Genomic DNA, 17,048 nt, shown 5'->3' on the forward strand with positions numbered 1-17,048 from the left:
TCTTAAAATCATCAAGAATGATGTCCCCAGGACCAGATGTGATATACCCCAGGTTGCTGTGGGAAGTGAGAGAAGAGAGAGTTGGGGCAGTAGGTACGATCTTTGAGTCCCCTTTGGCTGAAGAGAAGGTGCCGAAGGTTTGGAGAATGGAAAATATAGTCCCCTTATTTAATAGGGAGAATCCTGGGAATTATAGACTGCTGGTAGTCAGTGGTGTGCAAACTATTGTAGATAATTCTTAAGGAAAGGATCTATGAGCATTTGGAGAAGTACAGTCTACTCAGTCAGCATGGCTTTGGAAGGGGAAGGTCGTGTCTCATGAGCCTAATTGAGTTTTTTTGAGGAGGTGACAAATAAATTGATGAGGGTAGGGCAGTAGATGTGGTCCACATGGATTTTAGCAAGGTATTTGACAGGGCCCCCCATGAGAGACTCATTCAGAAAGTCATGAGGCATGGGATCAGTGGAATGTTGGCTTTGTGGGTTAAAAATTGGCTTGCATGTAGAAAGCAGGGACTAGTAGTGCAAGGGAAGTATTCTGCCTGGAGGTCAGTGACTAGGGGAGTTCCGTAGGGATCTGTTCTGGGACCCCTGCTCATTTTTATAAATGACCTAGATGAAAAGGAGAAGGATGGGTCAGTAAGTTTCTGGATGATAGATAAGGTCGGAGGAGTTGTGGATGGTGCTGAAGGTTGTGATAGGTTACAACAGAGTATACACAGGATCCAGGGTTGCATAGAAAAGTGGCAGATGGAATTCTGTGATGGATAAGTGTAGGATGATGCATTTTGGAAGGACAAACCAGAAGGCTGAGTACAGAGTTAATGGTTGGTTACTTAAGAGTGTGGATGAATAGAGCGAACTTGGGGTTCAAATCCATATATCCATCAAGGTTGCTGCACGGGTTGATAGGATAATTAAGAAGGCCTATGGGATGTTGGGCTTCATTAATAGGGGGATTGAGTTCAGGAGTAGAGAGGTCATGTTGCAACTCTATGGTAAGTCCACACTTGGAGTATTGTGTTCAGTTCTGGTCACTTCATTTTAGGAAAGATATGGAAGCTATGGAGAGGGCGCAGAGGAGATTTACCAGGATGTTGCCTGGATTGGAAAATAAGTCTTATGAGGCAAGGTTAGCAGAGCTGGGACCTTTCTCGTTGGAGCATAGAAGGATGAGAGGAGACTTGATAGATGTGATAGAGGCATAGATAGGATGGACAGCAAGTGCCTGATTCTGAGGGCAGGAATAGCAAACACCAGGGGACAGATGTACAAAGTTAAGGGAGGGACGTTTAGGGGAGACATCAGGGTTTTATTTTTATACAGAGTTGTGGGTGCCTGGATTGCCTCGCTAGGGGTGGTATTGGAGGCTGAAACATTGGGGGCAATTATGAGACTCTTAGACAGACAAATGGATGAAAGAAAAATGCTGTCCAGGGTTACGGAGTATGGAGGGTTTAGTACTTTTTTAAGGAATATGTGGGTCAGCACAACATTGAGGGCTGAAGGGCTTGTACTGTGCTGTAGTGTTCTATGTTTATACCAAATTTCCTCAAATACCTCACAAAATTCTTTGTGATTGCATCGACGTGGAGGCTCCAGGACAGATCCTCGGAGAAGTTGATACCCATGAATTTGAAGTTCTCAGTGCTCTCCAGTAATGAGCCCTAGTGTTCCCCTGACTCCCTCCTGAAGTCCACATTCACCTCCTTGGACAGTGACAGAAAGAAGAATTTCCCCGTGCAGAGGTTCGTTGAAATGTGACGGAGGTCGCGTTTGTTCAGTGTCGAATCGGAACAAGAAAGGGGCTTGTTAGCGTTGGGAGGGGGGTGGGATGTGGAGATTGTACGGGACAGTGGCAATGACGTGGAAATCAGTGAGGAGGAGGGGCTTTGATATCATCCCATTCTATTTGTTAGATTGGTTTTAATCTGGCAGGATACCAACATTCATTGATACGAATTTACAAGCTTATTTACTAATTTCCTTGTTAGGGTTGCCTGGTCACTTCATTATAAGTTCGACAATTTCAAAGCAGTTGAACAACGGAAATAAATAAATTGTCTTAAAATCCAAATGTCTCATTGGGCGAAATCATATTTGATCCAACCCATTCTCCCACCCCCCCCCCCCCCCCACACCGCTCCTTAAGATCAAATCAAATTCAAGTTTTTTAAAAAAAATTAAATTATTTTATGTATGATTTTCCAAACTTAAACTCAGCTATCGAGATCATCAGTGTCAATGTGAACAGTATCAACATTGGCTAAATTTACAAAGATCCATTCTATGCAAAGTTTTCTACAGGGTTTGTTTTAACCCCTAGATTCCAACAGGTTCAAGCTCTTTCCGTCCCCCCTCCCTCCCCAACTTTTAACACTTCACTAACCACTGTTACACGACATTTAAGACACTCACAACAAAGGTATGAGACGCATATCGAGGTTTTATGGGGTTTTCGCTGCACAGCGGCCAGATCTCAGGCTGTTTTCTTCTCTTGACGACCTGGTTGGGATTGGATGGACCTCGCCCCCCCCCCCCCCACTGATTGAGGGGCAGATGGGGGAGGTAGGGCACGACGGTGCACACTATGATCGTGCTCCTATGGAATTTAAGTATGGTTGCAAAATTTTCAAAAAACTGTTCTAATTTTTTCTTCAAGTTTAAAATGATTGTCATTCAACTGTACATAGACAACCAGATGAAACAGCCGTGGGAGACACACAGACACACACAGTTACAGCACTGATTTCTTAATAAATCACATATATGCATCAAGATATAATATAAACTAATACTCATGTTGCAACTCTACAAATCTCTGGTGAGACCACACTTAAGAGTATTGTGTTCAGTTCTGGTCACCTCATTATAGGAAGGACTGGAAGTTGTGGAGAGGGTGCATAGGAGATTTACCAGGATGTGGCCTGGATTGGAAAATAAGTATTCTGGGGCAAGGTTAGCAGAACTGGGACTTATCTCTTTGGAGCATAGAAGGATGAGAGGAAACTTGATAAAGGTCAACAAGATTCTGAAAGGGTGGACAGCCAGCACCTGTTTCCCAGGGCAGCATCAGCAAACACCAGAAGATGTGTGCAAAGTAAATTTTAGGAGAGATATCAGGGCTATGGATTTTTTTATATATGCAGAGAGTTGTGGGGGCCTGGAACGCCTTGCCAGAGATGGTGTTGGAGACTGAAATATTAGTGACATTTAAGAGAAACCTCGACAGGCCATAGATGGAAGGAAAATAGAGGGTTACCAGTGGCTAGGAAATGTATAGCTGTTGCATGGAAGCCTGATTCATGTCTCGGTATGTCACATTGGAATGCTGAGACACATGGTTGTATTCCCCTTGAGAAAATCACCTTTAACTTAAGACATAAATATGACATAATTCTACAAATGTGGCGCCCATATTTACAATGTTGAAGTGTAATTGTGTTCTGCCTAACCCTTGAGACCGGCATTGATCTAATCCACAGAAAGTTGAAGAGAACATCAATTTATGCTCCGTGGACTGTGCTGCTCTCTTCAGTGATCCACGTTGCTTTCTTTCTCATCTTTATTTTTTTTTCTTGGTTTTCTTTCTTTCTATGTCTATCGATCTTTTCCAGGTAACGTTTGGATGAATTAGCGGTCATGCAATGTTTAACCATGTCCCAGCAGAATATCCGGTGACTATAACTTTACTTTCCGGCGCAAAACCCCAGCCGGGTTCGCCTTGATCCCCAACTTTATCATGAAATGCGAATGTAACCAAAGGGAAAGGCGGCAACATCGTCCTCTCTGTACGATCGCCAGGAGAAGGTGTTTCACAACGTGGCCAGCTTCAGAGTGGGGGATTAAATACTGGATTTACTTCTGCACTTGTAACTTTTAATTTTGTACTTGACTGCATGTAATGTCAAAACAAAAATTAAAACAAGAAAATATTGGTAATAAATTTCTCAATAAATGTATCTGTAGTTAAATATTCAAATTGACGTTGCTCTGGAAGTCTTAAATTAATACCTAATTTTCTTTTTAAATAAGATTTAAGTTGTTAATAGGCAAAAATTGAATTATTTTGTATGTCTTATTTCTCCTTCAATTGTTCAAAAGTTTAAAAAATCCTTAAAAAAAACAATCTATTATCCTCTGTGTACCTTCACTGTACCAACTATCAAATAAAGAATTATTCAAAGATAAAGGAAAAAGTTGATTTTGTCTTAGCATCGTTTTGGGTATTTGGGAACGCTGCCGTCCCAGAGCAGCAGCGACCAATAAGGACCCACCCCACCCGGCACACGCTCGGTTCTCGCTGCTGCCGTTAGGAAAGAGGTGCAGGTGCCACAAGACTCGCGCCCCCAGGTTCAGGAACAGCTGCTCCCCCTCCACCATCAGACTCCTCAAGGACAAACTCAATCAGGGACTCACTTAAGGACTCTGACTCGTATTGATTTTCTTTGCTCTCTCTATTGCAGAGTCAGTTTGCGGACATTTGTTTATATGTTCACGCTGTGTACCGTTTATTTGTTTGCACTACCAATAAGTGGTAATTCTGCCTGGCCCACAGGGAGAAGAATCTCAGGGTGGTATGTGATCTCTGACAATAAATATGAAATCTGAATTGGTTCAAGTCGCGCACTAGGGGATTCAAGGGACGGGCTCATCCCGGCAGACTTCACAGCCGTGATCTTTTGCTGCCGTCGCTCGGTATTAACGCGTATTGTCAGTCAGCACCGCACCCAGTCATGTTCTGCCGTTGGCCGACTGAGTCGGGAAGTCGGCGTTAGTTGCCCAGGCTCCTGGCGGGAGAACCCTCCCAGGTACAGGGCTACAAATACATTTGAGGTTCAGCAAATACTCATTTTCACTTTACCGCAATTTTATTTGGTGGTTTTTTGGACGGCGAGATTTCCCACCCAATTCGACACCAATGCCAGTCGGTGTTAACATTATACCTGACTAGAAAACAAAAGTCAGGAACTCACGCGCACCTTCCAAGATCAACCAAACTCCTGGTTCGACTTTATTGATCTTTCATTTGAAACCCCAATTTCAGCCACTTGGCGAGGGAATTGAACGGGTATTTCGCCGCGCCCTTCAACTACTGCCGAAATTGGGTCTGGGTCCCTGCAGAAATACACGTGTTGGTGCACGAACTGAGAAGCTGCAGCATGTACCCACTTTCCTGCAGGAGAAACTTCGGGTCGTTCGCGTCCGAGACGACGGAGTAGGTGTCGGCGGTGATTTGCACCAACGCGAAATTCACCGCGTAAACCAACCACAGGAGGAGAAAACTGCCCGAGATGGCGAAGAGCAAGAAAATGGACTTTCTCCTGCTTTCCATCTCGGGGTCGCTCTCCTTTGTGCCGCTGACCTCCAGAATGAATCGAACCGTCAGCGCATTGAACAGCAATATCAACAGGAACAGGAGGCAGGGTTTCAGAACACGGTCCAGCCAATCATAAACTCTCCACCCAACTGCTGTGTAGTTGATCGCCTTTATTTGGAAGGACCAGGGCGTGTTATTCGCAATATGGACGGGCTCAAATATAAAGTAAAATGGAACATTTTTCAAGCAGCCCCGCGCGCAAACGACTGCTGTTGTGATGCCGGCCACTTTCTCGTTGCAATACCTCGCTTTCAGCTTTTGGCAGCAAATGGCCACGAAGCGGTCGAAGGTGAAAGCCACCGTTCACCAAACCGAGGTGTCTCTGGACGCGCAGCTGAGATCAGCAGGCTGCAGGCCGGCGTGGTGGACAGGAGACTGGCTGGGAAATAAATCGCCCGTAGCCGGCTCAAAATCACGGCGGTGATCATGACCAGGAGATCCGTCACCGCCATGGACACGAGGTAGCGGGTGATGCATTTGGAGAGGCCGCATCTTCCCCGGGACAGGATCGCAATCGTCACCGCATTGGCTGTAAAGAGCGATGGAGAGATGGGAGACGGGTATGATCATCCCCAAGCCCCACCCCATCCCGCCGAGATGACCAGTTACAGGAAGGCAGTCCTGAAACTCGCTACTTTGGTAAATCAGGGACCATGAAGATGTCCGGGTTATGAACAGTTGCCCAGCTGTGTCTTAGAACGTCTATCGAAAACTACACGTGAATCGTTGAATGTGAAACTGGCCCGTAAACTCAGCGGGTCAGTCAAGGACCAAAGGAGAATGCGAATAAATTAAAACGCGACGTGTTGAAGTGGCGAGCAGCTCGGTTCGCGCCGGGGGCAGCGCCAGCCATGGGGGCCGGGGTCCGAATCGCGTCCTAATCAAATACCCAGGAGTAAATACACCAAAAACATCGCTTTTATTCACGTCATGACGACCTGGGGAAGGGGTGTCGGCTGTGTATTGGCCTTCTAACCACCGAGAAAAGAACCGCCCCTCGAAGGGAACCCCCGATATTCTTACTTGGTTCCGGACTAAATGATACTTTTAAATCAAAGTGGGTTGAATAACGCCAGCGGGCAATGAGATGACCCAGCCAAGAACTGCACCAATCCCGCTCGTTTAATATCACTATTTGTAGTAAGTCGCCACTCTGTAGATACCCTTCACAAAAGGAACAGAGTCAAGTTGATACTGAATACACAGATCAGGAAGAGAGGGGGGAACAGGGGGCAGTAAATAATTTCAGGTGGGAATTGTTAGGACCCAGTGTGAGAGATGGGAAAATTGATCTAAAATTATGAACATGGAAGAAACTAAAGTTCATCAGTTAATGGCTGTAACCAGTACAAACAGGATGAGCTTGGGGATTAGGATGCAGGAAAGCAGAGTCAGCACGATTAACATAAGAATCTTCTAGTCTTTGTGACAAGACCATAAGACTAAGAAAAGGAATGGTAAGGTACAATAGAATGTAGGAAGTTGAGGTAGTCTGGATCAGATAAAGGTCTCCTAGCCCTGGACAGAAGTACCAAGTCCTACATATCTAATTAGCTAACCATACACAGATTTATACATATGAAATTAGCCAACCCTAGATAGGATGAGTCAACTCCGCATACCAAGAGATTGTAGCCCCGAGAATCAGGAAGGTGTGAATAAGGACAATGACATGATGAGGCACCCACAGGATACCCCCTGGTCCTCCAAGTGTACTGAAACTGCACGTAGGCAGGAAGGATTACCTATGCCAAACCCATCCAGGGGGCAGAAGAATGTAAGGGGGAGGGCACTCTGATACTGAAATAGACTGTATAAAAGTTGGGTGAGCCCCAGTATATGTGTGTATTCCCAGGGTAAGGGGAAGCACCCAACTTTGCATTGTTGTTGTAATAAATGTTCTTTGTTCTCAATTTTTGTCTCGAGCAATTTCTTTAAAGGTACTTTAATTTCTAACAAATGGGGGCTCGTCCGGGATCACACTCCCTCCACTGACAGAGTTCCCCGACGACGAGAGTAGGTGCACCCCGGCTGATTCAGCTGGACTCACGGGCGACGGGTGGCTGGTCAGTGGAAGAAGCGAGTGATATCCGAGAAGAGGCATTGAGAACAAACGACGGAAGGAAACGCGCTAGAGCATTGCTACTGGAACTCGGTAAGAGTAATTTTACTTGTTTATAAGTATGGGAATAATGAGTAGCAAGGAAGAGAGTCCTGGTTCAGGATGTGAACACCAGATAGCTACGTACAGCCCGCTTGGGTTGATGTTATCTGAGTGGGGCACGGGAAAGACCCGTGGGAAAGACAAACTGACAATGGTCAGGTATTGTTGTATTGAATGGGTTAAATACCCAGTTAAAGGGAGCTCCGGGTACTGGCCAAAGTTCGGATCCGAGGATGAATGGATGTGTCAAGCTTTGAACATCTGGCTCTATCAAAACCAGAAAGACAATGTTGAGAGCAGGGAATATGCAGCCTGCTGGCTCAAGGGACCCATTGAACAACTGGTTTTGAATGAGAAAGAATTCAGGGATAAGAGAGAGGAGGAACCTTTTGTCCCTGAATCACAGGGTTGGGATGTGTTACATTCCCTCCCTCCACCTTATGTTCCTCCTATGCCAGCTCCTATCTTTCCTTCCCCTCCTATGACCTACCCTTCTGCACCTCCCCCTCCTCCCCCACCACTAGAGAAGAAAGAGGAGAACCGGAGTGGTATGGTGACTCGCTCACAAAGCGCTCGATTACCACCTCCGTTGACAGTAGAGGTAGAACATTGTAATTCAGAACAGCGTGAGATCCCTCAGGAAGAAGTGGCAGAACCCTGCGATTCACTTCTCAGGGAACAGGAACACAAATCTAAGAAACCAGAAATTAGCTGGATGCGACCCCTGCGGGAGGTTCCCGTGGGAGAAGGTCTTGGGTTCGTAAATGTGCCCCTGACCAGCACTGAAGTACGTAATTTCAAGAAAGAATTAATCTCCCTGATAGAAGATCCCCAGGGATGTGCCGAACAGTTAGACCAATTTTTGGGACCAAATCTGTATACTTGGGAGGAATTAACATCCATCTTTAAGACTTTGTTTACCTTAGATGAGCGGGGAATGATCCGACAGGCAGGCATTAGAGTATGGGATAAGGAACACCAAGGGGGACACGAGGCGACCCCTGGAGAAGTCAAATTCCCCCTCACAAAACCTAATTGGGACAAAAATACCAGTGGTGGCCGCACACTGATGGAGGAATACAGGATTAATTTGATCAAAGGAATCAAGGAATCTGTCCCCAAAGGACAGAACTTCAAAAAAGCCTTTGAGGTTCCCCAAGGTCCCGAGGAGACCCCCTCTGCATTTCTCAATAGATTGCGCACGGCAATTCAACAATATGGGGGTCTCGACATAGAATCCCCAGCAGGGGAACAATTGGTTCTAACGGGTTTTGTTACCAACTCAGCCCCAGACATCAGAAGAAAGCTACAAAAGACAGAAAATTGGCACGAGCAAGGAATTACCCAGTTACTGCAGATTGCTCAGAGAGCATTTGTCCAGAGGGCAGAGGATAAACAAAAAGGGAAAGCTAAAATTCTATTACAAACAGTCAAAGGAATAGTAGCTGACCATCACGAAAAAGATAAGGATTACTGGCCAACTTCTGTACGAGGTGAGGGGAGCCACGGGTGGGGAGGTGGAGACCCCAGCAGGTGGAGGAGTAGAGGAGGATTCCGGGGACGACGTATGCCCCCTAGAAATTTTGGGAAAGATTGGGAAACAGGACCCCTTATTTGTTTTCATGGTAAAAAGGAAGGGCACTTTAAAAAGGAATGCCCACTGCGAGCAATGGACACACGTTCCTATGCCCTGATGGAAGCTGATCACGAATAGGGGGGTCACGGTTCTCAATTAATACATACCGTGGGGCTGCAAGGAGAACCGTTAGTTAATTTATGCATAGGACCCCACAGGGATAAGATGACATTTTTGGTCGATTCTGGAGTCGCCCGATCTAGCGTTCTACACCAACCCCAGGGGATGAAAATAGAAGGGACAGTTACAGTTTCTGGGGTAGGAGGACGAGACTTTCCAGTCCCGGTATTGCGAGAAGTCAGAATTCAAATGGGAGATAAGATCATAATTGAGGATCTTCTATTACTTCCCCAAGCCGGAGTATGCTTGCTAGGAAGGGATTTACAGGACCAATTGGCTATCGGTACTCGACCTCTACAATCAGGCATTGGAGTACAATTCTATGTTTTAAACGAGGAAGATCGCAAACTAATAAATCCAAGAGTATGGGCAGGAAATGGAAATAGAGGAATCCTCGATATTCCTCCACTACAAGTCACTTTAAAAGATACTCAATGAATTGTTAGACAGAAACAGTACCCGATTCCGATGGCTGGCCGGAAAGGTTTACAGCCCGTAATTGACCAGTTGATTCAGGACGATATACTCGAACCCTGTATGTCTCCCTTTAATACCCCGATTTTACCTGTTCAAAAACCAGACGGCACCTACCGCCTAGTACAGGACTTGAGGGAGCTTAACAAATTCATTCTTGCCCGTCACCCGGTTGTACCTAACCCTTATACCATCATAAGTAAAATTGACCCCCATAATCAATGGTTTAGTGTCATTGATCTCAAGGATGCATTCTGGACTTGTCCATTAGCCACAGAGAGCAGAGACATGTTCGCCTTTGAATGGGAGAACCCCTTTACTGGCCGTAAAAACCAATACCGGTGGACTGTCCTTCCACAAGGCTTTACAGAATCGCCCAATTTATTTGGTCAAGTCCTAGAGCGAGTATTAGATGAAGCTCCTCGGAGAGAAAATTTCCAACTCATACAGTACGTGGATGACTTGCTAATTACAGCAAGAACTTATGAATTAGCTAAAGATTTTACGGTAGCACTTTTAAATTTTTTGGAGAAGAAAGGTCTGAGAGTCAGTGAGTCCAAACTACAATTTGTGCAATCCGAGGTCAAATACTTAGGACATCTAGTTAGTCAAGGAACCAGGAAAATTAGTCCGGAAAGAATAACTGGTATTATACAGATCCCCCCTCCCAAAAATGCCCAGGAACTCAGGAAATTCCTTGGATTAGTGGGATTCTGTAGAATATGGATAGAAAATTATTCGAATCTGGTCAAATTCCTTTATGATAAGATTCCCAGTATAGGAACCGAAACCCTTGACTGGACGGATGAAGAGATTGAAAATTTTAACTTTGTTAAACAGTGCCTTACGCGTGCCCCAGTTTTAGCGCTACCCGACCTAAACAAACCTTTTGATTTATACACTAATACCAAAGCTGGGGCAGCCACCGGAGTGCTCACCCAAAGCAGGGCTGGCTATAGACAACCAGTGGCTTTCCTGTCAAAGCTTTTAGACCCCGTTTGTCGCAGCTGGCCAGAGTGTATACAAGCCATAGCAGCCACTGCAATTTTGGTTGAAGAAGGACGAAAGATTACTTTCGGTGCCCCTATGATAGTTTATACCCCTCATACAGTCCGCAATATTCTATTGCAGCGGGCTGGAAGGTGGCTCACGGATTCGAGAATCTTAAAATACGAAACGATACTAATGGACAGCAATGATTTGACCTTACTCACGACCAAAACTCTCAACCCAGCAGCCTTCCTCATCTCTCCAACTAATGACCAGCCCTCAAACAATTTAGAACATGTGTGCTCAGAGGTTATCGACTTACAAACAAAAATTAGGGAAGACCTAACCGATGTCCCTTTAACTGAAGGAGAAAGATTGTTTATTGACGGTTCTTCACGTTGTATTGCAGGAACCCGCTATAGTGGGTATAGTATAGTGGACGGTAAACAGGAACTGGTGATCGAAGCTGGTCGCCTCCCTGGTCATTGGTCAGCACAATCCTGTGAGCTATATGCCCTCTGTAGAGCACTCCACGAACTAGAGAACAAGGTAGGAACGTTCTATACTGATTCTAAATATGCTTTTGGTGTAGTCCATACCTTCGGAAAGATATGGAAAGAAAGAGGGATGATAACTGGCAAAGGACAAAAGTTAGCCCATGAACAGTTAATTACCCAATCCCTAGAGGCTTTAACACTCCCGTCCGAAATTGCCATTGTACATGTGCGGGGACACCAGACTGGTAACAGTCCTGAAGCTAGAGGAAACAGGCAGGCTGATGCAGCTGCCAAACAAGCAACATTAGCAGAAAAGTTTCACATGTATCAGCTACTGCCCACGCCGATAGAGATTAAAAAGAACCCCATCTTTTCACGGGAAGAGGAGGTCTCAATGAGAGATAAGGGATTTTGCCAGACTGCCGACGGGTTGTGGTGGACAGTAGACGGACGGCAAGTCCTTAACAAAGCCATAGCCCGCCAAGTCATAGATCAGTTACATCAACAAACGCATTGGGGAACCCAGTCCCTTGTTGATACCTTTGGACGTTTCCTTCACTGCCCTGGCATATACAATATTACTAAACTTGCTACTAGATCTTGTCCCATTTGTCAAAGGGTTAATAAGAAATCGATGCGCCAAGTAATACCTGGCGGTCGCGACATTGCCGTTCGCCCGTTCCAGCGCATACAAATAGACTTTACTGAACTTCCTAAGATTGGTATTTACAAATTTCTCCTTGTCATGGTCGATCATTTTACAAGATGGGGTGAAGCTTTTCCTACCCCGAATGATCGTGCCAACACTCTCATCAGAATACTCATTGAATGTGTCATTCCACGATACGGTATGATGCAGACCATTGATTCAGATAGAGGTACGCATTTCACCTCTCAGATTCTACAGGGTGTCTGCAAGAACCTAGGAATAGAATGGCAACTACATACCCCATGGCATCCCCAAAGTTCGGGTCGAGTCGAACGTATGAATCAAACATTGAAACTCCAACTCACTCGACTTAATGAAGAGACTGGTCTTTCCTGGATTAAATCGTTACCATTAGCCCTGATTAGAATTCGGACAGCACCTCGTAAAGATCTTGCAGTCTCACCGTATGAGATGATGTTTGGGCTCCCATTTATGGGGTTCCACACTGATTCTCCCATTCCTGAGGCTAATGACCAATACATTTCCAAATTTTTACGAGGGCTTTCTACTTCCATCCAAGATTTGAAACAAAAGGGACTATTAGCCCCAACACCACCCTTAGACTTTCCTATACATTCTATTAAACCTGGTGATTGGGTTTATGTAAAAGCATGGCAAGAGGATCAACTAAAACCTGCCTGGGATGGTCCCTTCTGTGTACTTTTAATTACAGACACCGCAGTAAGAACAAGAGAGAAAGGCTGGACCCACATTCAAAGAATTAAACCAGCTTCTGAACCACAACATCACGACACACAGTTTCAACCCTCAACCTGGCATGCAGTTCCTCATCCTTCAGACCTGAAACTTACACTGCGCCGTGACAGAGTGCCGTAATGTTACATTTATTATCATATTTTAACGGTTCATACATTTATTGTTGTATTTTTTATTGTCGTATTTTAATGGTTTATACATTTATTGTTGTATTTTAACGGTTCATACATTTATTGTTGTATTTTCTATTGTCGTATTTTAACGGTTCATACATTTATTGTTGTATTTTTTATTGTCGTATTTTAATGGTTTATACATTTATTGTCGTATTTTAACGGTTCATACATTTATTGTTGTATTTTTTATTGTCATATTTTAATGCTTTATACATTTATTGTCGTATTTTAACGGTTCATACATTTATTGTTGTATTTTTTATTGCCGTATTTTAATGGTTTTTACATTTATTGTTGTTTATTCATTTTTTTGGAATATTGTTCGTTAAATGGATATGTCACTTCAGTACTCGCTATGTTTTAAGTCCTCCTGGAATAGGGGCAGCAGAGGTTACAAATGTGATACTTTACAGTGTAGACAGGGCATGGATTTAGGACAATTTTAATACGGACCAGGGGAAGACAGTAGCGATAGTCAGTTAACAGCCTACATAGTGATTAATCAATGTACATTCAACACACAGGGAGAGACTCACAGGCAAGCTGAAATTCACGAGAAACAATCCCCCCCCAGCTTGGTCTCTTTTCATCACCCCGTGAAGGGGAGCACCAGTTACCAACAACGTGAGCTGCTCGACACTTTAATATCAGGCTCCACACAGCCTTCGGAGATCGGTGGCCCTAGGGTTCGGGGCTGAAGAGGACATCAGATACTAGCCACAATTCAACGGAACTGCCTGACTACTGCTACTCGTTCGCTGCTGAAGGCAGCGTTTCTCACAGACTTCGTCAGGACAATGCTTACAAAAGTCGGGCGGTTAAAGACACTACTTCAAGATTTCAACGTGAATCTGCCCATGCCCATGTTCAGACGTGGCAACTTCGGACTGATGTGGGATGGACTAGACTCTTTACTGAGAGCTGGAGCCTGATACTCGCAACCCTGGTGAGCGGCTGGACTCGCTACTCTGACCTTCATGGTGCTCCCCTACCTAAAGACTTTACGCAGGTATTACAATTCGGTTATTGACCAGCTGGGTAAAACAACACCTTACACTTGAAAGATCAGTATTACTGATCTAAAAGAAAAGTGAGGAGGGGGGGGGGGGGAATCAGTCACACTGACACTAGTAACCAAAGATCAGTAACACTGATCATGGTGAAAGATCAGTATTACTGATCTAAAAGAAAAGTGAGGATTGTGAGAGATGGGAAAATTGATCTAAAATTATGAACATGGAAGAAACTAAAGTTCATCAGTTAATGGCTGTAACCAGTACAAACAGGATGAGCTTGGGGATTAGGATGCAGGAAAGCAGAGTCAGCACGATTAACATAAGAATCTTCTGTGTGACAAGAGCCACCATAAGACTAAGAAAAGGAATGGTAAGGTACAATAGAATGTAGGAAGTTGAGGTAGTCTGGATCAGATAAAGGTCTCCTAGCCCTGGACAGAAGTACCAAGTCCTACATATATAATTAGCTAACCATACACAGATTTATACATATGAAATTAGCCAACCCTAGATAGAATGAGTCAACTCCGCATACCAAGAGATTGTAGCCCCGAGAATCAGGAAGGTGTGAATAAGGACAATGACATGATGGGGCACCCACAGGATACCCCCTGGTCCTCCAAGTGTACTGAAACTGCACGTAGGCAGGAAGGATTACCTATGCCAAACCCATCCAGGGGGCAGAAGAATGTAAGGGGGAGGGCACTCTGATACTGAAATAGACTGTATAAAAGTTGGGTGAGCCCCAGTATATGTGTGTATTCCCAGGGTAAGGGGAAGCACCCAACTTTGAATTGTTGTTGTAATAAATGTTCTTTGTTCTCAATTTTTGTCTCGAGCAATTTCTTTAAAGGTACTTTAATTTCTAACACCAGCTTCAGAGTTATGCTACCAACGCGCTCTTCTCCTGCCATCTGATCACGTAGACCGCTAACTTACACGGCGAGCAGAACGCGAAACCAGGCAGAGGGGGAAAAATGATACAAGGCGGGTTCAGTGCAGGAACAGACCATTCTGAACCTTGAGAGCAGGAGGCCACGTTGTGAAACACCTTCTCCTGGCGATCGTACAGAGAGGACGATGTTGCCGCCTTTCCTTTTGGTTACATTCGCATTTCATTATGTTAGAAATAGAAGTACCTTCACAGAAATTGCTCCAGACAAAAATTGAGAACAAAGAACATTTATTATACAACAATGCAAAGTTGGGTGCTTCCCCTTACCATGGGAATACACACACACACACACACACACACACACACAGGGGCTCACCCAACTTTTATACAGTTCATTTCAGTATAGAAGTACCTTCCCCCTTACATTTTTCTGCCTCCTGGAGAGGTTTGGCATTTGCCTGCCTACGTGCTATTTCTGTGCACTTGGAGGACCAGGGGGTATCCTGTCGGTGTCTTCTCATGTCATTATCCTCATTGTCCTTATTCACAACCCTGTCTTTGTTCTAATTTACACCTTCCCGACCCTCAGGGGTGTGTCCTCTTCATAGGCTTACTAATTACATATTCAAACTTGCTAATATTATCTGGGGCTAGAAGACAGACCCTTATCTCATTCATACTAACTCTACTTCCTACATAATTATCTATTGTCTATCCTTATCTCATTCAGTGAACTTGCTGATTCTGTCTAAAGGCTAGGAGATTCTTATCTTACTCAGACTGATACTGCTTCCTGTTTGTACTGGCTTCATTCATTTACTCATGTATCAATTTTGTTTCTTCATGTTCATATTTGTATATCAGTTTTTATCATCTCTCACAATGATAAAGTTGGGGATCAAGGCGAACCCGGCTGGGGTTTGTTGGAATCTAGGGGTTAAAACAGTATGAAATAAATGATTAATTAATAAGTGTATATTTACTGCATGGTTCAGGGAAAAAGGAATGTGATTAAGTGGCAATCACAGCATTGAGCAAAGTTGGCTGAGCAAAATTGTCTCTCCAAAATACAGGGAGAGGAAATGCATAAAACGATTTAGGAGGAATGCTCAAACTAAAGGAGGTGGTGAGTAGCACAGGCCAGATCAGAACAAAGAATGGCCTGCAAGAAACAAAGGGAATGGAAAACCAGTCTAGGAGGAAGATTAAGGCAGGAGGAGGTGTTAAAGAGAACAGCAGAAATTGGCCAGACAAGAACAGAATGGTGATTAGAAATATCTGGGGATGAATTAATTTCTGATCAACACAACAGGATAGTCTGGCCTGGAGGATTAAGATGGGAGTGCTACACCCCAGATATCTGCAAAACAGGAGATGACTTGTGATAACCCTTATGCAAAAAGATCTAGCAAAGGAAGACAACTTTTGTTCTGTATGATAATGAAATCTAGCAAAAGAAGCCAACTTTTGTTCTGTATGATAAGGTTGACCTATATAAACTGAACCAACTGGACAATAGGGGTCAGTCGTGGCGAGTAGCTCACTGTGCAGGTGACCTATGAACTAATGAGTGACCCAGAGCTCTGTTAAGTTTTATTCTTGTGCTGTGTAATAAATTGACTGTTGAACCGAATACCTTCTCCTATCACTTCATTCAAAGAACACGCTGGACTCAGACTACACATAGACTAAAGGTAAAGCCAGAGTCCGACAGGTTTTGTGCCGGAAAGTAAAGTTATAGTCACCGGATATTCCGCTGGGACATGGTTAAACATTGCATGACCGCTAATTCATCCAAACGTTACCTGGGACACCAAAAACAGCGAGAACAGAATAATAACCGGCAAAGACCGGCCCGTTTCCCGAGGCGTGCATTTCTCCCGCCGATATGGTGGGTGCCTCTGAGAAACGTCTATTTATCTCCGATGTTAACTCGGGTCATGATAATTACTTGCAGTGCTCTGAACAAATGAATGAAAACAGTGATGTCAGGCGTGTGCTCATTAATCCAGGAGGAAACACTGCCCCTTGGCACCGAATCATGGGGAATTCAGCCAAGAAAGATTATCCTAGGCTGATCTAGGATAGCAGTGACCAAGAAAGATGACGGCGACCTGGAGGCTCCGGGATATGAAGCTGAACACAATCAGGTCGAGCTGGAGAAAAGGAATGGCCGCGTTTCCAGACCCCAACTCTTCATCATGCGGAGAGGGGCCGCTGGCATTAAAAAATGTCAAGGCGGGATCCCTCTTTACACGAGCTTCTCTTCTCCGC

The 17,048-nt window shown here is 44.5% G+C and overlaps 1 pseudogene; it reads right to left on the reverse strand.

Annotated features, from left to right (window-relative positions):
• Positions 1 to 4,983: 4,983 nt before the first annotated feature.
• LOC138764589 (probable G-protein coupled receptor 139) lies at positions 4,984 to 16,731 on the reverse strand (annotated as a pseudogene).
• Between the last annotated feature and the right edge of the window lie 317 nt (positions 16,732 to 17,048).

This window comes from Narcine bancroftii, chromosome 5 (genome assembly GCF_036971445.1).
Source record: "Narcine bancroftii isolate sNarBan1 chromosome 5, sNarBan1.hap1, whole genome shotgun sequence".
In the NCBI taxonomy this organism is placed as follows: Eukaryota; Metazoa; Chordata; class Chondrichthyes; order Torpediniformes; family Narcinidae; genus Narcine; species Narcine bancroftii.